The sequence below is a fragment of the Dermacentor silvarum genome, chromosome 3 (assembly GCF_013339745.2).
Source record: "Dermacentor silvarum isolate Dsil-2018 chromosome 3, BIME_Dsil_1.4, whole genome shotgun sequence".
Classification (NCBI taxonomy): Eukaryota; Metazoa; Arthropoda; class Arachnida; order Ixodida; family Ixodidae; genus Dermacentor; species Dermacentor silvarum.
This window is the reverse complement of record NC_051156.1, coordinates 28,800,881-28,828,872: the sequence shown is the minus strand read 5'-3', so window position 1 is coordinate 28,828,872 and position 27,992 is coordinate 28,800,881.

Below are 27,992 nucleotides of genomic sequence, written 5' to 3'. Positions count from 1 at the left end.
CTGCTGAATAAGCGAATCGTAGAGCTACGTGCGCGGCTACAACCAAGCATCATCGGGCTCCGCCGACACCAGTGCAGAGAGCATTACAAACCGCAGCTTGTCGTCGACGCCAGGCGGACAGTTGAGATCGATCTCGTCAAATCAAGGCAAACAGACTTTGCTGCGAAGACCCTGTTGTGCGTGGTGCCGAAAGTGCTACCCTTAAGCCGCTCCACAATCTTACGCTGTGACTGCGCTGCGTGTGCCGCGCAGGCCTGAGACTTTTCTTTTCAACGACCGTGGTGATCTCCCAGTGAGGATTTGGTAATGCCTGCCGTATGTACTCCAGCCCAATTTTATTTTTCTATACATTTCTTTCTCATGATCAGGGTCCCTTGTGAGTGATTGATCTAGATAAACGTACTCCTTTACAGACTCTAGAGGCTGACTGGCGATCCTGATTTTTTCCCTTTGCCAGGCTATTGGACATTATCTTTGTCTTCTGCATAATAATCTTCAACTCCATTCTTACACTTTCTCGGTTAAGGCCCTCAAGCATTTACTGTAATTCGTCCCCATTGTTGCTGAATAGGACGAAGTTATCTGCAAACCGAAGGTTGCTGAGATATTCCCCGTTGATTCTCACTCCTAAGCCTTCCCAGTCTAAGAGCTTGAATACATCTTCTAAGCATGCAGTGAATAGTATTGGAGCGATTGTGTCTCCTTGCCTGACCCCTTGTATTTATGTCCAATTGAACGCCGCGGAGCACTCCTTCCAGTTATGAACTCATGGGTAAGCGAGTGCGTTCAGACGTTTAGCGCGTTTTCATTTGGCCTCACTGAGGCGCCGTTAGAATGCAGGGGAGAACTTGCACGGAGGCGGAACGTGCGGAAAAAAACATTTCACCAAAGCAGTGTTGCACACGTTCCTCTAAAACAGGAACGAAAGCTCGTTCCTTCCCAATCTTGGAACGAGTTCCCGTTACAAGTTACTTTAATGCGAATGGAACGCGTTCCAGTTGCATTGCTAACATTGGAACGTGTCGTTACATTAACGTTACATTTGATTTTGTTTAAATTAAAATATGGTGTCGGATAATCCTGCGGTGAAATAAAGTGAGCAATTTAAATCTCAGATTGAACTAACTACATTATAAGAATTTGAACATTGCCGGCGGCACATTATCTGGAGATAAAAGTAATCCAAAGAAACGCTCCTAGACGAATTTTTTTTCAAGCAGCACCGGACATGCTCCAGACATGTTTAACTGCAACTTTGGTGCTCGTCTATTACAAGTGCAACACATACGGCGCTTTCCACTTCGGTCTTCAAATGCGCAGTCAGGATACTGCGCTTACGATCTGCAAATAGAAAGTTACTCACATGCACCAATAGCCTCCTGAGACCCGGACACAACAACGGGACATAATCGCTCTTCACGGTAGTTTTTATTGCCTACTGTTATGTCATGAACTTGAAAAACAATTTTTAAATTTTCAATAGTGTAGCACCACTGCAGGATGACGTGACAGCGGCCGTACGAGCTGTGCCGTCGTCCCTACTCAAAATGGCGAAGGTGGTGAGCCGAGTGGCGGCGGCGTCGACCAGCGTCGCTAGCTTATATAGAACGACACTGCGCGTGCCGAGCTGGCGCCTCGAGCACGCGCTGTGCTTCTTAATTTTAGGGGCGAAGCTCCTTATAGCGGCACCCGTTCGTCCCCGTCGTAGTAGGTAGCCACGTCTAGTTTTAGGGGCGAAGCTCCTTATAGCGGCACCCGTTCGTCCCCGTCGTAGTAGGTAGCCACGTCTAGTTTTATGAATTGCTCAATAGATGGTGTTGTGTGTCCGTATATGTATGTATACCCATATATACATATATATGTATACGTATAGTATAACCGGAAGCCGACTTCCGCTTCCGGTTCCACTTCCGGTTCCGCTTCCAGAAGCCAGCTTCCGGCTTCCGGAGAACGCTTCCGGCGTTTTATGAAAAAAGTTGTCGCAGTCTCACCTGAAAGGCGAAGCATCAATTGCGATAGCAAATTTGTAGAGAGCTATACGGAGTAATGATAGTAGCTTTATCAGCTGTATAAACTTGGACATGCAGCAGCACCGGCAACACGCGCAACTGTTGTCGACGCCGTCGGCGTTTTGCCCGCGTTCGCACAAAATGCGTGCGGCGTTGGTGACTGTTGCCGGAGCCTCAGATATAAATAGGCACTTGGTGCTGCAGCTAAACGTCGCTTCTCTTCTCTTCCCTCCCCCCCCACCCCCACGGCCTTTCGTGCGTCCGAAGAAGGCGCGTTTGCTCTACATATATGGTGATTGTAAAGGAGGAAAGAGACGCCTTCTTCTGCAGCCCTTAAGGGAGCACAGAGCAGAACGCGCGTTTGTTCTCCGCCGTGCGTTCACTCCCCGTGAACGCGCGCGGCCCTCGCTCCCTTTCACTCGCACATACAGCGTTCGTTTGGCGCTGAGCCGTGCTCCCTCAAGGGCTGCAGAAGATAGCGCCAACCTTTCCCCTTTCCCTCAAGAACCACTTACCTACCGCGCGGCGACGATTTCATCTCTAATGACGTCATACGGAACCTCACGGCGACGGCGACGCCGACGGCAGAAATCTGCTTTGGAGTGCCCATATAATTGCTATCGCAATAAAAAAAATTCGGAAAGTTGTGTCCGTAGCCCGGAATCGAACCAGGGACCCCTCGCTCCCGAACACGCGGCGCTAACCACTACGCCACGAAGCGCACATAGACACACGCACCACGATGGCAATAAATAACCAACATTAACGAAAGGCCGCGTTTCTAGCGCGTTTCTAACGCGTTTGTGCTAGCGCGTTACTGCACGTGTAAGAAGCTGGTGTAAGCCGCTGTGGCCTCTCCGCCTTACCTTCAACGCGTTTCGAACGCGCTGCCCAAGGCGGTGGCAAGTCAAGTCGAGGAGCGTTTATGAATACGGGGGGTATACTCTCTCAGCAGTCATGTGATGGCGTCGGCAAACGCGGTGCACGTTCCGGCATGTGTAAATGGCTGCGTAAGACGCTGTGGCCGCTCCCCCTTACTAGAGAGTACTGCACGTTTCTAACGCGTTTGTGCTAGCGTCCCCTTAAGGGGGAGATCCGATGATTCCCTCCGGAGTTTCGCCCACTCATCATCATTCACCCCGTGGATATGCTGTGATTTTTTTCACTTCTTTGACAGCCGGCGCTAAGGCACCGGCTGAGAGCGCCGACCAAAGGGCCCCGCGTTGCGGCGTCGGTGTGCGCTATATAATACCACGGATAGATGCCAAAAGCTCCGTCTCCATGTACGTGAAAAAAATGACTATCTACATCATCTCCTCATGTTAGCTGTGGTAAAAACTGCATTTCATTGTTTAACGCTCAGATGAAGATGAAAATACGTGTAGTACATTGCCATATTGCTGCCGCGTCCGGTATTTTCACGAAATCTCGGTGACTTCGAAATACGCCTCGAAGTCGTTCCGCCATGTGGGACGACACAGAGGTCTAGACCAATTTATTGTCAAATTTCTCGAAAGCGGATGACAAGAATATGAGTAAGCCACTTCTTTACAGTAGTTACACATGCACCGTACTTCACACCCAGAGTGAATATGTTGCGTAATCACTTCCGAGTGAATTTCTAAAAAAAGTGTAAGGCAATGTGCAATGTATTGTACATGGGGTCTCAGGAGGATATAATTAAACGTTTGCACAAGAAACCGCATCGAAAGGAACAATACTTAGGCGGTTAATGAATGCTGATTCAATATTGCAGTATGAGTGGAAAAAGAAATGTCCAGAATAGATATTCTCAATTTAGTAAAGACCCTTGTTTGAACGCGGCAAGAGTTACATATCGATGTTAGTGTCCGACAGGCCGCCACGGCGGAAAGAAACTGCAGAAGGGAGCGTCACGTGACAATCTTGACGCCTAGTCATAAAAAATAAAATGCAGAACTCGCGAAAGAAAATGCACCATAGTTACGTGAGAGACAAGCGGTAGTTCTTTGCGCCCTGCATGACGTGCTGCATACGTGCGTGCGTCGGTGCGCCTGTTTAGTGCCGTGGAACGTTTACTGAAGGAACGCCGTTCCCTCTGCCGTTCCTTCGTAAAAATAACGAGTTCCCGTTACAGTTCCACCGACCTTACTTAAAGGAAAAAAAAGTTCCTCCGTTCCTCCCAAAAGTCCTGGAACGCCGTTCCGTACAACACTGCACCAAAGGGAATATATCGCTTTCACATACCCGCACGTAAGCAGATTGAAATGTCTCTGCCAAATTTCTTCTTTTTTTTCAAAGCAAAGCTGTTTGAGCCAGCTGTAACTTGTGGTGCGTAGCAAGAAACTAGCAAGAAAGAAAATAAACTTTCTTGCCGAGGTGGGTTTCGAGCCCGCGTACCTCCGGTCCCAAAGCGAGCGTCGTAACCACTATAGGCTATACAGACACACTGCCAGAACATGCATTTATGCGAACCATATGATTGCGTTCGAGCGTCGTCGTATTCGTCCACAACTGGTGCGTTTGTACGCTCGTCCTTTGCGAGGTGAAGAGGTTTTGCGTGCTATGAGAGCGAGAGAGGAGAGAGAGAGAGCGACGCATTCACGGAGCGGGTCTCCTGGAACGCGGTGTCGGTGTTGCAAGCTGCGCTGTGCAACGCGCAGTGTGGGCCGTAAGTCCGAGACGCGCGAAAAGAAATTATCATCTACATGAGTAATAAGATGAAAAGTTCGCGCGCACTTCCGGAAAATGATGGGCTACGATCACGCAGCTTCGCTGTTTCAAACGTTTCCAATGCCGTTGCGCGGCCGAGTGCAAGGTTTTTTATTAGCGATATGTGTGATATTATCGAACCGGGATACAATTTTTGTGGATAATTCTGTACTGTGTGCAAGGGCATCTAATAAGTCATTGTTCTTATTGGCGGCCGACTTGAAGCGCGTATAAAAATGGTGTGTCACTAATAGCATGTCCCTAAAGATAAATAATTATGTAGACATTAGCTTCACTAGAAAAATGTAACAAAATCAGATATAAGTATTTGTTAAGCGGCCAGTTGAAATAAAAAATAATTCACCAGTAAATATTTAGGTCTTATGCTGTCAGAGGATGGCTCTTGGTCATAACATGTTAACATACCGTAGTTAGAAATGTAGGGCATGCCCTTGACTTCTTCCAACAAAGTTTAAAACACTGAAGTATTAACGTAAAAGAGAAGCGTAAAAAAACAAGTTTTACCAATGTTGGTGTAGGCATGCCGTGTTGAATGCGGTTTCTGATGTGCATATCAATGCAGCATTGGGTGAACGTTAATGAACCCCAGGTGGACTAAATTAATCCGGAGTTCCCCACCACGGCGTGCCTCATAATCATATCGTGGTTTTGGCGCGTAAAGCCCAACAATTAATTTTCTTGCATATTAATGCTCCAGAAAAAGTCAAATCCGTCGCTACACTGTTCGACCTGGGGAAATACAACCGCTTTCTAAGTGTAAAAGGCAAAAATAACTTGACTGGATCTCTTTGCTTTAACAGGGAAGCAGGTTACGTCTTAAGCTATTTTACTCAATCTTTCATAATCATATGGACACGTATACATGTTTATCTTTCACCGGTGACCGCTTTTCACCGGCTAACAAATGATAAACGTTATCGCTAGGCACAGGACGCGCCTGCATGTATGGGAAGTTTCTCGAACGTTATCGATGGTTCTATCCGTTGTCTCTTGTCACCGATGCTCATGTAATCTGATTGTATGAGCTACGCGAATTATCTACAACTTTCACGAAGACACGCGGGTACCAGGGATTATTCTGGGGCCTTCGATGACTCATGTATAAAAGCCGACGCGTTCCGCCGCTGATCAGATTTCGACGATCGCCGACTGTGTTCGCCGCTTCCGTTGTGCTTCGAGTGTAGCTTGCTGTTGTGGGCACATGTTCACCCAATAAAGTATCAGTTTCGTCATACAGAGCTTTACGACTGTTTACTTCAGCGTCACTACTACGTGACAGTATGGGAATCTGCTGACCAGACTATCTGAAGTAGAGCACTGCACGCGCCGGTTTTTCAGGTCCTGGCCTGGCCCGAGCCCGAAAGTACCATACTTTGGCCGGCCCGGTTCTGTTCGACGCATTAGCCCTTTTGCCTATGCGAAGCTAGCTCGAGTTCTCGATTATTGTGAAGATACTCTCATGTGATCAACGGCCGCCGGGCGGTCTTCAAGCTGCATCAAAGCAGGATTTTGCCCTGCATCCCTTCTTGCTGGTTACTTGATAATGTAACTGTGAGAAGAATAAACATTTCATTACTAGCCGAACACCCACAGATTATTATGTGAATATTTGGTATGAAAACAAACCATACAATCGACAGTTAGGAAAATATCTAGGGATCAGGCTGGCAACAACCACCGGGAGTGGCAGAACCCCGGCTTACATTTAGGAATGAAGTTCTAGAAAAGTACATCGGTTGATCACCATGCTCGTGCTTTAAAGTGTGCGGCAACATACTATAGCGAAGGCATAGGTGAACACTACCGTATACACGCCGCGGCCCGCCATTTATTCTCACTTTTGAATCTCGTATAGTCATTCGGATGTACCTTCAGTGATTGAACTCGAGCCAATAATTTTGGCGCGAATGTAAATTTAGATACGCTGGTTACTGGCTCTCAGGAATACGATAATACACGGCCACTAGAACCTTTGTTTTCTAATTAAACAGAAACTGTTTACCCACAAGGCTAACGCTCATCAGATTGTCACACGGAACATGCCATTCTTATTGCTTTATTCGGCTTCATTATAATGATGTCAATTTTTCAATCGACAATTTGGGCATCCTTGTTTAGAAATATATGCAAATTTAGACTCCGTCTAATTGTGTTTCAGTACAATGCATCTACAACGTAGGCTTTCCTTGTTTTCTTTCTCCGCCAGATTAAAGTATGGTCTGCTTGCTTATTCACGTAAATTCGCAGAAAACGCACCTAGTGCTACAAAAACATGTACAAGGCTGCGAACGCGAGGGTCGAGCCACTTAATGAGAGGAAATAGCGTTCAAAATGAAAATTTACTGAGGCAATAAAGTGCTCTGCATTTATATTTTGTTTTTCACATCCCCCTCCCCAATGTTGAGAAATTTTGCAGCATCCGCTTTGACTTAAAGCATTTGTCTAAGAACAATATATACTTGAAAGTACTAGTTTAATTAGTTGGGCTAATTGTGAATTAACCTACCGCAGAATATTCAACTCGCTTGAAAATATAACGAAGAAAATTATAGAAAACCAGTAGTAAGTTGCCCTGTGCCTTAAGACACAAAAAAGTTGCAAATGAACTTTTCAGAATTTATTTGCTACAATTTTATTGAGGTACTCTAGGTTGTGGGGTCCCACACGGGCTCTTGGGACAAAGGAGCGACAACACAGTATTGCAAACAATCAAAAGGACATTTATTGCGCTTTTCATACACTAATGCACACTAGCCGAATTACTACCCATTGAACATTCACACGGGCGCGCGACAAATCAAGGAAGTCTGACTCACCGCGACCCGATAGCGAGCGAATACGTTCGCCCCATGCTATGACACCATCGCCTAGTCGTTCACGTGTACAGTCACGCGAACGGTGGCGCACTCGAACGATCCGTGTTCGTCCATACCGGTGTCCCGCTTTAAGCCTCGCGCGACGGTCGCCCGAAGCGGGCCGGCGCACGCGCGAAGCGTTCGTGCGTGTTGGCCGCCGATCCCAACCCCAAAGAGAGAGCGCCTCCGACCTTTTTCTCCCAAGTGACCCCGCCTATCGGTGGCGTTGATGATGATGATGATGATGATGATGATGATTTATTGGCATCCCCTTTGAAACGGAGTGGCGACAAATAGTCACCTAGCCTGCTTGATTTAATCAGGTATACTACACATGTTCTTTATCTAGCATTTTTGTATACCACTCATTATCTTTCTTTTTCAAAAATTTAGCTTGTACCGCTGCCTATGATTTTAAGAGATCAGGTCGTATCCATCTTTTCCCTGCTTTTTTTTCACCAGTACTCTAATCGTCTCTTGCTGATCTCTACGGCTGATCTGTTTATGTTTCCTTCCACTTTAAACCCAAGCGCTCCTGGGAGTTGCACGTTACCTACGGTTCTCGCTGGGTGGATCCCGTCGCATTCCATAAGGATGTGCTGAGTGGTCTCTGGATATTTACTGCAGCATTCACATGTCTCATCTAGTTCCAAATATTTGTTCCGATATGTTTTCGTCCTTAGGCAACCGGCTCGAGCCTCAAATAGCAAGGCACTGCCCTTTGTGTTATCGTACAGATTTTCCCTTCTAATTTCTTTCTTCTCATTCTTGTAAATCTCCATTGTCCTTTTCGTTTCCATTCCTTGCATCCATTTCACGGTCTCTATTTCTCTCACTTTCTTTCTGATGACCCCTGGTTGTCTATTTACAGTTTCGATTATCCTGTACTTGGTTGCCAACTTCCTTGACCTCTTCCTCCATTCTGTATCCACGCTTTTCATGTAGAGATACTTGTGCACTTTAGCCGCCCATTTATTTTCATCCATGTTCCTGAGCCTTTATTCAAAACTAATTTTGCTTTGTGCTTCTCTGACTTCAAAAGAGGCCCAACCCATGTCTCCATGCACTGCCTCATTTGTCGTATTACCGTGTGCTCCCAAAGCCAACCGGCCTACTGATCTTTGGTTAACTTCCAAACCCGCCAATATATCCGATTTTAAGCATATAATGGCATTTGCGAATGTTAGCGCTGGCACCATTACTCCTTTCCAGATTCCACGCACCACCTCATACTTATTGTGGCCCCACAGTGCTCTGTGTTTCATTAATGCTGCATTCCGCTTCCCCTTTATTTTCAGATTATCTTGGTGGTTGCTTGAGTAATTCTTTCCTTCGTTTATGTGTACGCCGAGGTACTTATATTGCGTCACTATGGGTATTACTTGCTGTTGAATTGACACCACGAAGTTACTCGTGTGTTCATTAAAGATCATAATCCCTGATTTCTCTGTGCTAACTTAAGGCCTAGATTTGTCGCTGCGTTCCCACAGATATTCGCAAGTATCTGTAAATCTTTTTTATAATCCGCTAGTAGCACAATGTCGTCTGCGTACATCAATCCAGGGACCTCCTGTTGCACCATTTGTCCATTACGCATGTAGGATAAATCAAAACCTAATTCGCTGTTTTCCAGTCGTCTTTCTATGCCCTTGACGGAAAGCGTGAACAACAATGGTGACAGAGGGCATCCTTGCTTCAATCCTTGGTGAATTCCCACCATTTCATTTCCTTTTCGGCCTTCCCATGCCACTTGTACTTGGTTGTCTCGATATATCTCCCTCAGCAGCTCCACGAAATCGTCATCTATGCCTTCGTATTGAAGAGTATCCCACAACAATTCCCTGTCTACGTTGTCATAAGCTCCTTTAATATCTAGAAATGCTACCCATAAAGGTCTTTTCTGAGCTACTGAAATCTCTATGCACTGAGTTAGTACAAACATATTGTCTTCTAAGCGTCTGCCTGGCCTGAACCATCGCGACACTAGCGCCATCTCTCGCAACGCGCCGCAACCACCGCCGGGCTTCGCCACGCAGAGAAGCCGGACTACAGGAGACATGCGGGGAAAACAACATCAGGGAACGCGTGAGAGTCGCGCATCCCCACAAGGTACTTCTTTTTTTTAATTTTTTGTTTTTCTGTTAAAATGATCACGCCGAAAATCTTTGCACGCCGATCACGCCGTGCAGCAAAAAAATAAATAAATATTGCAGTCAACTCTGCCTCTAGGCACGTCTTCCGCTCTTGAAAAATGTAACGAGCTCTATCGAAACTCATCTAATTGATTCCCGTTAAGGATAGCTCGGATACCTCAGACAATCTAATGAATGTATTTGCAGTGAGTCTCGCACCAATCCAATAGGTTTCAATTTCTTTAGCGCGACTGCAATGCATACATATTTCTAACTCTTTGTCAGGTTGATTCGAATCTTTGATGTCTAGCAACTCTTGAAGTCTGCCTTTCGCCACTATTCCCACCCATCCAAATGTGTTTCCCTTGTCGATAGGCGGCGCCGCTGTCGAAATCATGCCGCTACCTCCATCAAACTTCGGGTCGTCCGTCACATGCCTGAGCACGATCGGACGAGAACCGGCGTATTCAGCATGGTATGGCCGATGGCACCTGAGCACGATCACCTCTAGGAATTCAAAATGTTAATAGGCTGGGAACAATGTGGACAAAAGTACGTTAGTGTCGCGAAGACGAAAGAATTCCTGCAGAACCCATGTTAAGATGACTATCGAAGTTAATGCGATTAACATTCAACACAATCTAGCGAACAAGAAGCGACTCACCGTGTTAGCTAAGACACCTTTATTTAGAATCCGTAGTGTTTCTCCTGATGTTTCAAGTGATTCGACTATATGCGGTCACACACTGTCTCCCTGATTGACCCGCTTTGTTATGACCATCGCTCGCCAATGTTACCTAACGATGGTAGAACAAGGACCGCTGGCCGACGGTACATGCAGTGACGACGATGGAATACGAGGTAGGAATGATGTTGATAGAACGGCGAAGGCATATGAGGACGACGGCATGACGACGATGAGATGATTCTGAAGTGATGGCGATAAATAATTGCGACGGAATACAATGCCATGACGCCGGTGTTCTAATCTCGATTGATTTACAATAACATCACAATACTAGCGGAATGAAATAGAAATTATGCTGATGGAACGTAAGGTGGTATGACGACCAAAGCATTTAGTAATCTTTAGCCAAGCAGACACGCTTCCGAATAGCATACCAGCCTTCTCCCTTTCTTTTCTCCTATTCTTTCCCAAGACGCTTTACAAACATATCCTCTGCCGTTGAGCTCAGTACGCCGGTGCTCTAACTCATTAGGCCACGATCACACGTGTACAAACGTATCTTGCCAACAAGTATATTATTTAAGCTCGAACTTAGGGGAAACATTGAGCTTGGGGGCTCCTATCGAAATACATGGGAAATCGGCAATAGTTTCTCAGAGACACCAATGCACCAAATCTGATGAGTTATTGTCACAGACCCCGGTGAACGAGGCGCAGACGCCGGACTAAATTCCAAAGCCGACTTATCAGCTTCCGAAAATAATCCCACGAAAGCAAGGACAATTAAGAGTGGGCCCTCTTGTGCGCCAGCGAACGCCGGTTGCTGTCCTAAGACCGAGTCAGAGCCCAGAGTAGTCAAAACACAACAAAATATATTCTTCACACAAGGCAGTTACACACACGCTTGCACACTTAGGCTAGACACAACACAATACAAATAAGACGGATATTAAACACAAGAAAATAATTCACGACAAGCACTAGGAGTCCAACACGTAAAGTACAAAATAAATAGGAACACAAAGTGTCCAATCGTATTCATCGTGCTGGTTGGTCTTGGAGTCAGACGATCTCGGCGTAACTTGGGGGCAAATCTCGATGAAGGAACTTCTTCCGGAAATGCAGACGCTCGAAGAACCCGTCGACTAGCTTGCCGGGGAATCCCCTTCTTCCGCAGACGCTCGGTCTTCACGTTACATCACTTCACCGGTGCGGACTGAACTCCTGAATTCCTGAATTCCACCCTCTCATTCTCGCACGGCGGTTATATAGCTTCCACAGGCGTTCTCGAACATTCTTAGCGGTGTCGTGATCTCGTAGCATGGCCAAAGCTTGGGAAGCTTCTACTCTTTTCTCGTACCTTCGACCGCTGCTGTCGGAACATTCTTGAGGGGGCGGGGGGGGTTGATGACTCATGCTGTTGGCGCGCGTTCACGCTGTAGTTATGTCTGTCGACTCGTCGGGTGAGAAGGTGTCTCGGCGCGCGCGTGTGCTCTCTCTCTCTCTCCAATTAACGTCGCTCCGTCGAGTCTCTTCCAGACGTTTCGGCGCCGTTGTTAGCGTTGCTGTTTGAGGGGTATGCGCTGTCCGCCTCTGTTGAAGTTGCCGCGGGGCCGGCGTGTTCTTTCGCTGGCTTGCGTGATACGCGGCGCGCGCTTGGAGTACGCGCTCTTTTGTGACACTTATGTTGAATTTAGAAAAAAAGAGTTAAAGTGTAGTTATTGCAGAAAGCGATATTTTATTATAGGCTGTACATGTCTACTTTTTTTACGTAAACTTTGAAAGGATTGCCAAATTTCGAAAAAGAAAACTTGACGTATAGAGCTATGTACGTACCTCAGCAGCTAAAAATGATATTGAAATTCTGTAAACTGCACCTAATAATACATCCAAAGCGGATAGCAATCATGTATCATACACCATCCTGAAATATACAACTATGTTGTGAATGTTGCATTTGCAAAACATTTCCAAACATAATAAATTCACGTAAGATTTAAGGTATAGCAAAATTTTTTTTTCGCTTTTGATGCTCCAATGGGTGCACTGTATAGAAATGTCATATTTGTTTTTAATGGCTGAGTTGCGGATTTGTAAACTTTATGCTTCTATTTTTTTACAAATTTACGAACATCCTGCAACTCTTTGAAAACATTACACTATCTAAACGAAAATTCTATTTGCTGCAGTCTCTGCAATTTAACTTTCCCTATCAAATGTCTTTTTTCATTCATACATCATACATTTTTTCATTCATACATTTGATTCAAATCCGTTCAGCGGTTTTCTGATAAAAGCATTCCTGCATTTACATGTATTTGAGTATCCGGCATCGAAGATAGGCCCGAGCTAAAGCTTCCTCTTAAACAATGGATCAGGCCAGTTCTATAGGAAACCCATGAAACAGATCCCTGACGTATACGCAAGACCGTGGCCACTGTACAGTGGTGCACAAATAAAAAGTCTGCTCAATGAATATATATATATATATATATATATATATATATATACATTGCCACGAGACAGTGAAGGGACTGCTACTGTCGGTCGGACGAAGACGACGGCGACGAAGTGGCCAGAGGCGCGCGACAGCCTTGCATCCGTCGCTGCTGCTTGTCCAAACCTTGTATATAGCCATACTCACTCCCTAAATAAACGTTATCCCCGTAACATCTTTGGTGGAAGTGCTGGGTAAACCTGTCAACGTGCCGGCTCCGTCAACCAAGCACGGAACTTCGAAGCGGTCGCCATCTTGGTTGCTCCGCGATGAACAGTGAAGTGTCGACGGTGCAGCAGCCACCGGCTCCTGTGATTCTTTTGCACCCACAAGACCCGGGAACCTTTTCTGGCACAGATGGCTTGGATGTCGAAGACTGGATGGACATGTACGAACGCGTCAGCAACCGCAACAGGTGGGACCCCACGGTTATGATAGCCAACGCGATATTCTATCTGAAAGGGACGGCACGCGTGTGGTACCGGACGCATGAAGAAGATCTTACAAGTTGGGACGCTTGCAAGGCGAAGCTGTGTGAGTTGTTCGGCAGATCATTTGACCGACAGCAGGCCGCTAAAAAGGAGTTGGGATCTCGTATCCAGACGACCACTGAATCGTACATTTCGTACATACAGGACGTCTTGGGCCTTTGTCGAAAAGTTGACGCACAAATGGCTGAAGATGACAAGATATCGCATATTTAGAAAGGAATAGCCGACGACGCGTTTAATCTACTGGTGTGTAAGGACTGTACGACGGTCGACACCATAGTTAAGGAAGGCCAGCGTTTTGAACAAGCGAAGAGTCGCCGCATCACCCGCCAGTTCCTTCGGCTACCTAACACTGCCGCCACGTCATCATGCGAGGACCCACCGACGCCTGTACCGGCTACAGCGTCAGAAGATGTAACGCGTATTGTCCGCCGCGAACTTGAAGCTCTAGCTCCTACGGCCGTTCTTCCAGACGTTCAGTCAGCCAACCTGCCCACCGTGTCACTCATTAAAGCAGTCGTCTGCCAGGAGTTCGCGAACATGGGATTATCATCGGCCGTCTGTTCCATTCGTACATCCGAACGTACCCCTGCAAATGTCACCCAGAACCAGGTCTACCCTTCGCGCTACAGAAACCCGGCTGACTGGAGGACGGCAGACGACCGACCCATATGTTTCAACTGCTCTCTCACAAGGCCGTCGATCTCGATCGCCGCGACCATACCGGTCATCGTCCCCTGCACGGCCTGGCACCTACGCTCCGGAAAACTAAGCCGTGCAGCTCCCGGAGGTGACGCTGCATCAGTGACCCGATATACAAATCCTCTGTTGACTGTACCTACGCGCCGAAACCTTCTGGACATTCAAGTGGACGACGTCGCCGTTACGGCCCTCACAGACACCGGAGCGCAGATTTCAATAATGAGCGCTGCTCTCCGTACTCAGCTCCGCAAAGTGATTACGCCCGCAATTCAGAGCACAGTACGGGTCGCTGATGGCAGCTCGTCTGCCGTTCTTGGTATGTGCACCGCCCGAGTGTGCATTGCTGGCCATCAGACCACTGGTTAGTTTGCCGTGCTTGCGCGGTGTCCCCACGACGTGATCCTCGGCCTAGACTTTCTCTCGACGCACTCAGCCCTTATCGACTGCTCCACAGGTGTACTTCAACTGGAGCTCCCTTTCGACGCCCACGTACTATCGGACACTCCCAGCCGCTTATGTTCTGTCGAGTTCCTCTACCTGCCACCGCAAGCCTCCACGTACGTCCCATTAAGTCCCTCTCCTCCTGTGTGCGATGGTGAATACGTTGTTTCCCCGATTCTCGACGTGGTCCTGATGCACTCTCTCGTTCTCCCGCACACTGTGGTTACCGTACGCGACAACAAAACCTGCCTGCCGCTTTTGAACTTTGGTCTTTCTACCCACGTGCTACCTGCTGGCATCGCGCTTGCCACCATGTCGTCGTTGCAAGAATGCGCGATTTCTGTGTTAGCCGTCGACGGCCCTCGAACTGTTTCCGGCTCTCTCACAGCCACCTCGTCGCTATGTGCCAATTTAGAGAAAATGATATCAGCCGACCTTTCGCATACGCAAGCAGAAGATCTTCGCCGGGTCTTGCTGTCGTATTCCGATATCTTTGATCTCGAAAATCGCCCTTTAGGCCAGACAACAGTTGTTCAGCACTCCATCCACACCGGTGATGCTCAACCGGTTCACCGGCGCCCTTATCGCGTTTCCGCTGCGGAACGCGCCATAATCCAAAAGGAGGTCGATAAAATGCTGGCCAAGAACATCATCGAACCGTCCTCGAGTCCTTGGGCCGCTCCTGTTGTGCTGGTCAAGAAAAAGGACAACACCTGGCGATTTTGTGTTGACTATCGACACCTCAACAAGATCACGAAAAAGGACGTCTATCCCTTGCCCCGTATCGACGACGCACTCGACTGTCTTCACGGCGCCCAATATTTCTCATCTATTGACCTTCGCTCAGGTTATTGGCAGATTGCTGTTGACCCAGTGGACCGCGAAAAAACCGCATTCCCGATGGCCTCTATCACTTTAAAGTGATGCCTTTCGGCCTTTGCAATGCGCCGGCCACATTCGAGCGCATGATGGATTCGCTTCTTCGTGGCCTGAAATGGTCAACCTGCTTGTGCTACCTTGACGATGTCATTGTTTTTTCGCCAACATCCATCGTTTCGGACGCCGTGAAATAACCGTACTTGGCCATCTCGTCAACGCGACAGGTGTCCAGCCCGATCCTGAAAAAGTTCGCGCCGTGAAGCATTTTCCTGTACCTTGTTCGGCCAAAGACGTACGAAGTTTTATAGGATTGTGCTCCTATTTCCGACGTTTTATTCGTAATTTCGCCGACATTGCGCGTCCCCTTACTGCGCTCCTCAAAAAAGACGTTGCTTTTACATGGGGCTCACCCCAAGCTGCTGCCTTTTCGGCGCTTATAGATGCCCTGACGACTTCCCCTATTTTAGCGCATTTTGATCCGACTGCACCGACGGAACTTCGCACAGATGCCAGCGGCCATGGAATCGGTGCCGTCCTCGCTCAGCGTCAGAGCGGCCACGACTGTGTTATTGCGTACGCTAGCCGCCTCCTGTCCGCACCGGAGAAGAATTACGCCATCACGGAACGAGAGTGTCTTGCTCTTGTCTGGGCTGTCGCCAAATTTCGTCCCTACCTGTTTGGCCGCACCTTTACCGTCGTAACTGATCATCACGCCCTCTGTTGGCTTTCTTCGCTCAAAGACCCTACAGGACGCCTTGGTCGTTGGGCTCTGCGCCTCCAAGAATACTCGTTTTCAGTGGTGCACAAGTCGGGTCAGCCACATCAAGATGCCGACTGTCTCTCACGGCATCCCGTGGATTCCCCTGACGTCTCCGAGCAAGACACCGACGCCTGCGTCTTGTCTATCTCGGACCTCGGTAATATACGGGACGAACAACGCCGCGACTCAGCTTTACGGTCTATCATCGACAGCCTCAACTCCGCCACACCCGACCCTTCCCTCCACTTGTTCTTCCTTCAGGATGGCACCTTATACCGCCCTAATATGCATCCTGAGGGCCCTGAACGCCTCCTTGTCGTGCCTGCCCATCTGCAGTCAGATGTCCTTCGCCAGCTTCACGATGAGCCCACTGCTGGTCACCTTGGTGTCACCCGCACTTATGATCGCGTCAGGCGACGTTTCTTCTGGCCTGGTCTCTATCGCTCCGTCCAACGATATGTCGCTAGCTGCGACAAATGCCAGCGCCGCAAGAGGCCAGCTATGTTACCTGCCGGTCTGCTTCATCCTATAGACATTCCCGCCGAACCATTCTTTCGTGTTGGGCTCGACCTTCTTGGTCCCTTTCCAACCTCGACATTAGGCAACAAGTAGGTCGCCGTAGCTACCGACTACGCGACGCCATTACTCGTGCCCTCCCAACCAGTTGCGCTACGGATATCACCGACTTTCTCCTTCATGACATCATCCTGCATCATGGTGCTCCTCGACAGCTTCTGACCGATCAAGGCCGATACTTTTTGTCTCGCGTCATCGATGACATCCTTCGTTCCTGCTCTACCCACCACAAGCTCACAACTGCTTATCACCCCCAAACGAATGGCCTCACAGAGCGCCTGAACCGAACTCTGACCGATATGCTTTCAATGTACGTCTCCGCCGATCACCGCGATTGGGACGCTACTTTGCCGTACTTTACTTTCGCCTACAACTCGTCCCGACATGACACTACTGGCTACTCCCCGTTTTATCTCCTGTATGGACGCGAACCTTCTCTGCCTCTCGATACTTTACTTCCTGTCAGCTCAACCACCACGTACGTTCGCGACGCCCTAGCGCGCGCCGACACAGCTCGCCAGATCGCACGTGAACGGCTCACAGTGTCTCAGGCTTCCCAGAAAGCCCTGTATGATAGTCGCCACAGAGACGTTTCTTACTCCCCAGGCGCTCTCGTGCTACTGTGGTCTCCGTCCCGCCGCATCGGTCTCTCCGAAAAGCTATTGTCCCGCTACGATGGTCCTTACAGGGTGCTACGTCAAGTCACCGACTTTACGCACCAGCGCCGTCTACCCCCCACCCTGTGCTATCGTGCACGTTGCGAGACTTAAGGCGTACGTAACTGGACCCTCTGGTCCGTCGTAGCAAGCACCGGGTCGGTGCTCTCGCCCCGGGGGGGTAGTGCCGCGAGACAGTGAAGGGGCTGCTACTGTCGGTCGGACGAAGACGACGGCGACGAAGTTGCCAGAGGCGCGCGACAGCCTTGCATCCGTCGCTGCTGCTTGTCCAAACCTTGTATATAGCCATACTCACTCCCTAAATAAACTTTATCCCCGTAACAATATATATATATATATATATATATATGTATATATTTAACGGAAGCTTCGCGGGAGCCGTTATCTCGGCCAGACATCTCCACAGAATGCGGACGAGCTTTCTGGCCAGGTGTCTAGCAAAACCGTCGATTCATTGTCAACAGAGCCAGTAGCTGGCCGTCTTCGAGATAACGCTGATACACAAGCGCACTCGTTTCCAAGCACCGAGGTGAAGTGAGAGCTTCAGGGTGTGTTTCTTTTTCTTGCGCTTTCTTCAGTTGTGCGTCATAGCATACGTCATAGCGGGAATTTCGAATTCTTTAAGGTCGATACGCCACGTGGTGGCGAAAAAAAGAAACTGTACGAAATGTCCCTAATTCCTGGTATTGAGCGCTCACACATGATGATGAGTCGTTTGCACAGATGACGACGACGATATGCCCAAAATGCATATATATATATATATATATTGTAAGCACATTTAACGTACTTCATCGTTCTCATTTGTCTATAGCCATCATCATCCCTGTTTCTCTTCTTATTCGTGTTCGAGCCTCGGCCGTGCCGGTGGAATAAACGGGTCTGCCAGTGCTGCCTGTCCTGGTCGTCTTCCGTCTTTCAAACTGGTGGAGGCGCGTCAAGATCCCGACGTCCTCCTACGTTCCTGCCCTACGTGGAGCTACGTTCTGGTCACCGCCTGCGCCCGGCCACCCCCACAGCTATGACCACCCCTGCGTCGGCCGCCGGCACTATCGCTACCCCTAACGCTCCTGCTCCTACGACATCGGCTGCACTGACATCGTGCACCATTAACACCCCTCGTCGTGATCCACCAGTCTTTGCGGGTCTCCGCGGGGATGACGTCGACGACTGCCTCGACAATTACAACCGCGTGAGTTCGGCCAATGGGTGGACCGACATGCAGAAGTTGACTAACGTCGCGTTCTATCTGACCCACGTTGCGAAGACGTGGTATTTTAACCACGAAACTGACTTCGCCGACTGGTCAGCGTTTACTACCAGCTTGCGGCAAATTTTCGTGTCTTCATCTGGCCGTTCAGCAGTCGCCAAACAGAAGCTCGCTGCGCGTGTTCAACTTTCACAAGAGTCATATACATCGTACATCGAAGATGTCCTGGCTCTATGCCGCAGCGCCAACGTTGGAATGACGGAAGCCGAACGCATTCGCCATATTCTTAAAGGCATTGGTTTCATCGCATTCAACGCCTTACCTTTTCAAAATGCTACCTCGGTTCAAGATAATACATCGACATGCCAGCGCTTGGGCGAGCTTCAGGCCCTCCGTCTTCACCGTGACAGCGACCTTCCAATGCCACCTCATTCGGATTTACGTGCTCTTATCCGCTCTATTATTCGCGAAGAACTTCAGGAGCAGCAACAGTGGCGATCCACTGTTGTTTCCGCCCCATCGCCAACGTTCGAATTGCGCAACCTTGTGAAGGAGGAGTTGGCAGCCATGACGACACCGACAACGTCTGTTGCCCCAGCAGCGTTCCCGATGCCCACATACGCGGAAGTCGCTGCAATGCCACCTACCACTGTCCCTTCTGGGCTTCCTGACCTCACCTGCGGCCATTTGGCTTCTATGGGCGCCCGAGCACCTGCTGCACCTTCGTATACTCCGTGGCGTCCACCTCGTCCGGTCTGCTTTTACTGCGGTATACGGGGCCACATATCGCGTTACTGCCGTCACCGCCAGCTGGATGTAAGCCGAGGCTATGCCAATTTCGAGCGAGACGAGATCAGACGACACGACGCTTACTACCCAGGCCCGACCGCTTTCACGCAGCGTCGTTCTCCATCTCCTCCAGCGTCTCTACGTCAGCCTCAGGGCTCCCGTTCGGCCAGACGACGTTCTCCTTCTCCCTACCGCCACTCTGCATCACCGCTTCGCCCCATCTCCCGCCTTGCTCACCAACACTCGGAAAACTAAGGATTGCAGTTTTTGGAGGGAAAAGTGCGTCCTGTCGAACTTCGGAAATACCTCCTTGTCGCCCGGCCAATATGCTATCTCTAACTCTCGAAGGTGTTCCTGTGCAAGCTCTCGTCGATACTGGTGCCGCTGTTTCCGTTCTGCGTAGTGATTTGTGCTCACGGCTCCGTAAAGTCAGAACGCCTTATCTTGGACCCGTTTTACGCGGCGCTAATAACGTACCCATTCACCCCGACGGACAATGTACGGCTCGTGTTTTGATCGACGGCATTCGTCACCACATTGAGATGATTGTGCTACCCGCGTGCATCCATGAACTTATTCTCGGTTGGGACTTCCTGCATTCTGCCTCCGCTGTTATATCATGTAGGGAGAAAGTCGTCCACATCACAGATACCACGGATGCACCTATTTTGGAGTCGTCACCCTCCATCTGGAACTTGGCTGTCGCTGCAGACTACGTCCTGCCCCGTGGTCACGAACACATTGTAGCTGTCACATCCGGCCAGCTAACCGATGGAGACGCACTGGTTACCCCCTCTTCACGCTGCACTTCACGAGGAATTCTAGTCGCCCCTTGTCTCGTCCGGTTTTCATGTGGCCGAGCTCTCCTGTACGCCCGCAACACAACCCCAGATCCTGTATTGTTGCCCAAAGGGATGACCGTGGCAACCTTCACCGACCCGCCACTGATCTCTGTCGCAGCGCCTTCCCCTTCTTCGTCACCAGTACCAACCTTCAGGTTTGGATTCTTCTTCTCTCCGAGCCCTAATTGGTTCTGACCTAACCGCTGCCCAGTCAGATGCGTTACACGCCCTTTTGGCTAAGCACAAATCCTGCTTTGATAGCTGTGCCAGCGCACTGGGCCAGACTTCCGTAGCTGCACACCGCTTCAAAACCGACGGTTCTGCAATTATACGCCGTCACCCATATCGTGTTTCGCAGTCGGAACGGAAGGTCATTGAAGAACAAGTTGATGACATGCTAGCACGAAATATTATACGACCTTCATCCTGTTCCTGGGCGTCTCCTGTCGTTCTGCTGAAGAAAAAGGATGGTTCCGTTCACTTTTGCGTTGATTATCGAGCGCTCAATAAGATTTCACGCAAGGATGTGTATCCCATGCCTCGAATTGACGACGCCTTAGATACACTACAAGGAGCGGAATATTTTTCCAGCCTTGATTTGCGATCGGGATATTGGCAAATTCCCATGAACGAGGCTGACAAAGAGAAAACCGCTTTCGCCGCGCCGGACGGACTTTATGAATTTAATGTAATGCCATTTGGCCTGTGCAACGCTCCAGCCACGTTTGAGCGTATGATCGACACTGTTCTTCGTGGCCTTAAGTGGAAGACCTGCCTCTGTTATCTGGATGACATTGTTGTTTTTTCTTCCAGCTTCAGCCAACACCTGCAGAGATTAGACGAAGTCCTCCAATGCCTTTCAGATGCTGGCCTCCAGATTAATACTAAAAAGTGCACATTCGCCAGCAGAAGCATCAAAGTGCTGGGTCACGTCGTTTCAAAAGACGGCGTCCAACCTGACCCTGAGAAGATTGCTGCTGTGCTTCAATTCCCTTGCCCATCAAATAAAAAAAAACATTGCGCAGCTTTCTCGGCCTGGCGTCTTACTTTCGCCGTTTTATACGCAATTTTGCTACAATAGCAGCTCCTCTACATAAGCTCCTGGTCACCGGCGCCTCTTTCACATGGTCCGAAGACTGTGAGTAGGCATTTCAAGGCCTTAAGAAACATCTCACTTCCGGACCGGTGCTTCGCCATTTTGATGAGAGGGCACCCACTATACTCCACCCTGACGCAAGTACGCAAGGCATCGGAGCAGTGCTCCTGCAACGGGGTCCCGCGTCTAAAGAGCAGGTTGTGGCGTATGCTAGCCGGACCCTCTCGCCATCTGAACGGAACTACACGATCACAGAGCAGGAATGCCTGGCTATTGTTTGGTCCATTCAGAAGTTTCACCCGTATCTCTATGGTCGCCACTTCACCATCGTCCCCGACCATCATGCTCTGTGTTGGCTGTCATCTATGAGGAACATGTCAGGACGCCTGGGACGCTGGATACTGCGCTTCAAAGAATATGATTTCACGATAACGTACCGGTCTGGCAAATGTCATCATGATGCAGACGCACTGTCTCGATGCCCGCTTTCGCCTTCTATCGATCGTGCGCACTCCCCGTCTCTACCACGTCGCTCTGACGCTACGCCTGCCGCCTACCAGCTCACGCTAATGTCACTGGATCAAGCTCAGCTTTCTTCACGCTCCGATTTAGCTTCCCTTCAGCACGCAGACTCCTACTGTCGAACTCTCATTGATCGCCTTCGTGGCCTAACTAAACCACCCAACAGCCGCTTGCGACGCCAGCTTCAACAATTTCGCCTTCAACATGGGGTGCTTCATCGTTATATTTATCATCCTACGGGTACCAAGTGGGTCCCAGTCATACCTCGCTGCCTTCGTCTTCGAGCTTTAGAAGCATTTCATGATGACGTTGCCGCCGGCCACTTAGGCTTCCACAAGACCTACGACCGCATCAAGACCCGCTGCTTCTGGCCTGGATTGTCCACAACGGTAGCCAAATACGTTGCCTCATGTGCGTTGTGTCAGCACCGCAAACGCTCCACATCCCCGCCTGCCGGTTTTCTTCAGCCTCTGCCATGTCCCACCGAACCTTTCGAGTGCGTTGGAATTGACTTATACGGTCCCTTGCCGTTGACGCCCTCCGGTCACCGCTGGATCGTCACAGCGGTAGACCACTTAACAAGATACTCCGAGACTGCGCCTCTTCGATCTGGTGCTGCTTCTGAGGTTGCTGACTTTGTCCTGCAATCCATAGTCTTGCGCCATGGTGCTCTTCGCGTTATTTTGTCCGATCGTGGCAAAGCCTTCATGTCCCACGTCCTCGAGGAAGTCTCGCGGCAGACTAATACGAAGCATAAAACCACTTCTACATATCACCCGCAAACCAACGGCCTTACTGAACGCTTCCACCGAACGCTCTCTGACATGATTTCTATGTACTTACGTCCTGACCACACAAACTGGGATAACATCCTTCCCTGTGTTACATTCGCGTATAATACTGCGACACAACGAACTACCGGTTACAGCCCTTTCTTCCTGGTGTATGGACGATCTGCCCCCTCCGTCTTCGACAACGAATTCTTTTTCTCACCTGCTTCGCCTAACACCTCCCTCCCGGAAGAGTTTGCAGCTCGACTCGCGCATTGCTGTGAAATTGCTCGTCGCAACACCGCCGCTACCCAAGAAGAAAGAAAACGTCGCTGCGACAGTAAACGCCGCGACATCGCCTTCCATCCTGGAGACCAAGTCCTCCTATGGACGCCGGTTCGAAGCCCTGGGCTTTGCGAGAAATTCCTTCACCGGTACATTGGGCCCTACACAGTCCTACAACAAACTTCTGCAGTGAACTATCTAGTCACTCCGCTTCACTCCGTCGAGGACCGCCGTCGTCGTAGTGCAGAAATTGTTCACGTCTCCCGCATGAAGCACTTTATTCCCCGTTCAGCCGATCTTTAGATTGCGGCCAGGTTGGCCGCTTCCACGAGGGGGGGAAATTAGTGTAAGCACATTTAACGTACTTCATCGTTCTCATTTGTATATAGCCATCATCATGGCTGTTTCTCTTCTTCTTCGTGTTTGAGCCTCGGCCGTGCCGGTGGAATAAACGGGTCTGCCAGTGCTGCCTGTCCTGGTCGTCTTCCATCTTTTAATATATATATATATATATATATATATATATATATATATTGCCATTTTGGCTTTCAGGGGCTAAAGTCTCTTGGACACGTAGTCCGTCCCCGCGATGTTCGGCCAGACCCCGAGAAGCTAGCTGCCGTCGCTGAATTCCCGCGTCCAACAGAGAGAAAGGCAGTTCAGCGATTCTTAGGTCACTGCGCCTACTACCGTCGTTTTGTGGAAGGATTTTCAAGAATCGCCGAACCATTAACGAGACTAACACGCCATGATGTACCCTTCGAGGGGGCGGAAGAACAACAGGAAGCCTTTACAGAATTACGGAAGCGACTGCAAACAGGTATTGCGCATTTCGACTACAAGATTGACACAGAAATCCACACAGACGCCAGCAACGTGATGCTCGGTGCTATACTCGTTCAGTGGCAAGACAGCGCCGAACTAGTACTAGCCTACGCGAGCCTCAGTCTCACAAAGGCGGAGGTCAACTATTCCACGACTGAAAAGGAGTATCTAGCTGTCGTTTGGGCCATCGGCAAGTTCCGACCCTACCTTTACGGTCGACCTTTTCGCGTAGTAAGTGACCACCACTCACTGTGTTGGCTTGCGAGTCTTAGAGACCCTTCAGGCCGCCTCGCTCGTTGTAGCCTCCGCCTTCAGGAGTACGACGTCGAAGTTGTATATCGATCCGGACAGAAGCACGGCGACGCTGACTGCCTCTCACGTGCACCTATACCTTGGAAGCCCTGTGACGTAGAGCAAGATTTCCCGGTTCTTGGTGTAGTGGACACCGTCGAGACGGCTAACCTCAAACGTGCAGACAGTACATTGCTTCCCCTCATCAGATACCTTCAGGGAGCCGACGTTGTTGTCCCACGACCGATGTCACGAGGTCTGACGTCTTACTGCCTCCGGAACGACGTGCTCTACAAAAAGAACTTTGAAAACAGCCAAGAAACGATCCTTCTTGTCGTCCCAGCTTCACTGCGCGAAGTACTGCAGGCGTGTCATGACGACCCGTGTGCCGGACACTTAGGCTTCGCCAGGACTTTAGCGCCCATACGCCAGAAGTATTACTGGCCACAACTATTCTCATCCGTTCAGCGCTACGTGAGAAGCTGCCGTGCTTGTCAACGGCGCAACCTTTGAAACCTGCTGGTCTTCTGCAACCCCTGGACCCTCCTCAAGCACCGTTTCAACAGGTGGGAATGGATCTTCTCCGTCCGTTACCTATGTCTTCCGCAGGAAACCAATGAATAGTCGTCGCAACGGACTACCTAACGAGGTACGCACAAACCATAGCCGTGCCCCGCGGAACCGCTACAGAAGTCGCGTTGTTTTTGTCCATGAAATCGTACTACGTCATGGGGCCTCTTCCATCTTAATAACCGATCGAGAAACTGCGTTTACTGCTGACTTAATGCAGGAGATCGTCACGCTGACTCACACCAATAATCGGAAAACCACGGCCTATGACCCACAAACTAATGGACTAACCGAGCGTCTCAACAGAATTATGGCCGATATTATCTCGATGTACGTTGACGTAGAGCACAAGTCCTGGGACCAAATTCTACCATACTTGATATTCGCATACAGTACGGCTGTGCAGGCAACCGCCCGATTCACACCATTTGAACTGGTTTATGGGCGCCGCGTAACACCACCTTTAGACGCCATGCTCCCGGTAGACAACGGAACAAGAAGAAATGATAACGCTGACGATATCATACAGAAAGCCGAAGAAGCTCGACAACTTGCTCGCAACCGCACCCACAACCACCAGAGTGCCGACGCCCGCTATTAAAACAGCGACTACGTTTGGGTGTGGACAGCTGTCCGTCGTCAACGGCTGTCGGAAAAATTACTGCGCAGATACTTTGGCCCGTGCAAGATCGTCAGGCGACTCAGCGACGTGAACTATGAGGTCGTCCCTCAGAGTACTAATTTATGATCTCGAGCCGACGGCAGGCACGAGCCGGGATTGTTCACGTAGTACGGACGAAGCCGTACTACGCCCACGAAGAAGTGCCCCTCTGATCAACTCTCTCCCACGCCCTCTGTCGCCCTTTACCCTCTCCAACCTGTGACCGGGACGGTCGCTGTTCACGTGGCGAGTAATGACGTGAAATAAGCTGCCCACTACAGGCCCCTGTCGTCATAAGTCAGCCGCCCACTACAGGCACAAGATCGCCAAAGAGAAGACGACGAAGGGCGCAGGTGTGCGCGCGTTCTCATGAGTGTCGGCCGTCATTAAAGAAGGCTATTTGCTTTCGGTGAGCTCGAAATAATTATCTTGATGCGTGACATTTTATATAATATATATATATATATATATATATATATATATAATAGAAAAGTATGCCTCCATGACAATGCTACAAACAGAATATATTCCTTCCGCTTGTAATGAAGACCAATGCCCGGCGCTGCAGCCACATCGCCAGTCATCCGGGAAGCGCGAGCTCGAGTTTGCCTGAGCTGCTCTGGTTGAGACACGCTGCAAACGCTGCCCGCTGCTTTCTTGTCCTGTGTTCGCATTAGATTCTGGTGGAGGTGTTGCGGTTTCCCCCAACCTGGAATTACGCATCCGAACTCTGCCGTCCGTCATGCCTGACGACCCCAGCGCGACATCCCCACCAGCTCCAGCCGTTGTATGTGCCGGTGCCCAGTGTCAGCGGGATCCTGACATCTTCAGCGGCACCGATGAGAAAGACGTTGAAGATTGGCTGGAATCGTATGAACGCGCCAGCAACACTTACAAATAGGACGACACTCACAAGCTCAGCAACGCGATGTTCTATCTATCGGGCGTCGCCAAGCTGTGGTTTCGAAACCACGAAGCCGATCTCCGCACGTGGGCTCGCTTCAAAACCAGCATCGCAGACGTTTTCGGCCGCCCTGGCGTGCGCAAGCTTCGCGCTGAACAACGCCTACGCAGTCGATACCAGCAAACTGGGGAAACGTTCACCAGCTACATAGAGGACATCGTCGACCTCTGCCGGCGTGTCAACCCGACGATGCCGGAGGTGGACAGGGTACGTCACTTCATGAAGGGCATTTCCGACGATGCCGTTCATATGCTGCTGTCAAAAAGCCGTGACACCGTTTCTCAGGTCATTGAGCTTTCACAGAGTTTCGACGAGCTCTGCAGGCAGCGTCTTCTCACACGGCGCCCACCTGTGTCCGATGAAAGCCTCGCGAGCGTGGCCGTGGCTCCGGACATGGACTCCCTGCTTTGCCAGATTAAAGAGTTCGTCCGTGCTGAGCTCGCTCGCCAGCTTTCGCTGCTGTCCCCAGCCACGTTACCACCCTCGCCTTTGCCGGCCAACCTTCGCCAGGTCATCCAAGAGGAAGTTTGCGCAGCTCTCCCTTCTGCCCGCGAGACTCCACCGGTGCCGACTCCCGTTGCTTTTCCCGAGGTGACTGCACCTCTTAGCTATGCCGAGGCTCCCACACGGCCACCACCTCAGACCTTTGCGCCATTCCCATCAGCCGTGCCACTGCGTCCAGCCCCTCCCTTCGTTCAGCCGCGGAACCCACACAGCCGTGGACAATGACGCACTCCTGACAACCGCCCAATATGTTTTGCGTGTTAATACCTGGCTACATTGCACGATTTTGCTGTCGCCGCCCAACATCCTACCAACATAGCTTCGACACCGAACCATACGGTTCACCATACACGTCGTCCTCAGTGCCTCAGAACCCTGGCCAGATGTCTTCTTACTCGGGCCACCACCCTCTTGACCGGCGTTCGCCATCGCCCCGACGTCGTTCGCTGTCGCCGATGCGTCGTCATCCTTCTACGCCGGAACGGGAAAACTAATCGCCGCAGTTCCAGAGGCGAGAACTGCATCACCCACGAACAGACCAAGGGTTCTCCCTTCTCCGACTAATGTTATTGATGTATATGTGGACGGCGTCGCTGCACTCGCCCTCGTTGACACTGGTGCCACAGTTTATTTATTAGTGCCACACTTTGCCGTTTGCTCAGGAAAGTTACGACGCCACTGTCAAACGTATCCCTTCGTACTGCCAGCGCAGAAGAAGAAGGACGGATCGATTCGATTCTGTATCGATTACCGTCGTCTTAACAAAATAACTCGTAAAGGTGTTTACCCTCTTCCGAGAATTGACGACGCCCTTGACTGTCTCCAAGGCGCGAAGTTCTTCTCTTCTATCGACTTACGTAGTCCCCATGGCACCCGAAGACCAAGATAAAACGGCCTTTGTAACACCAGATAACCTATATGAATTTCGTGTCATGCCTTTCGAGCTTTGCAACGCCCCAGCAACATTTGAGCGTATGATGGACAACCTTTTGCGTGGTCTCAAGTGGAAAACGTGCCTGTGCTACTTAGATGATGTGGTTATTTTCTCGCCCGATATTCCACCCATCTCTGTAGGCTGGAGGAAATGTTACAGTGCCTAGCGGCCGCCGGCCTTCAGCTCAACCTGAAGAAATGCCACTTTGGCGGAAGTCAGCTCACCATCCTTGGCCATGTCGTACCTAAACACGGTATTCTTCCTGACGCCGCCAAGCTCCGTGCAGTTGTTGATTTTCCCAAACCTTCCT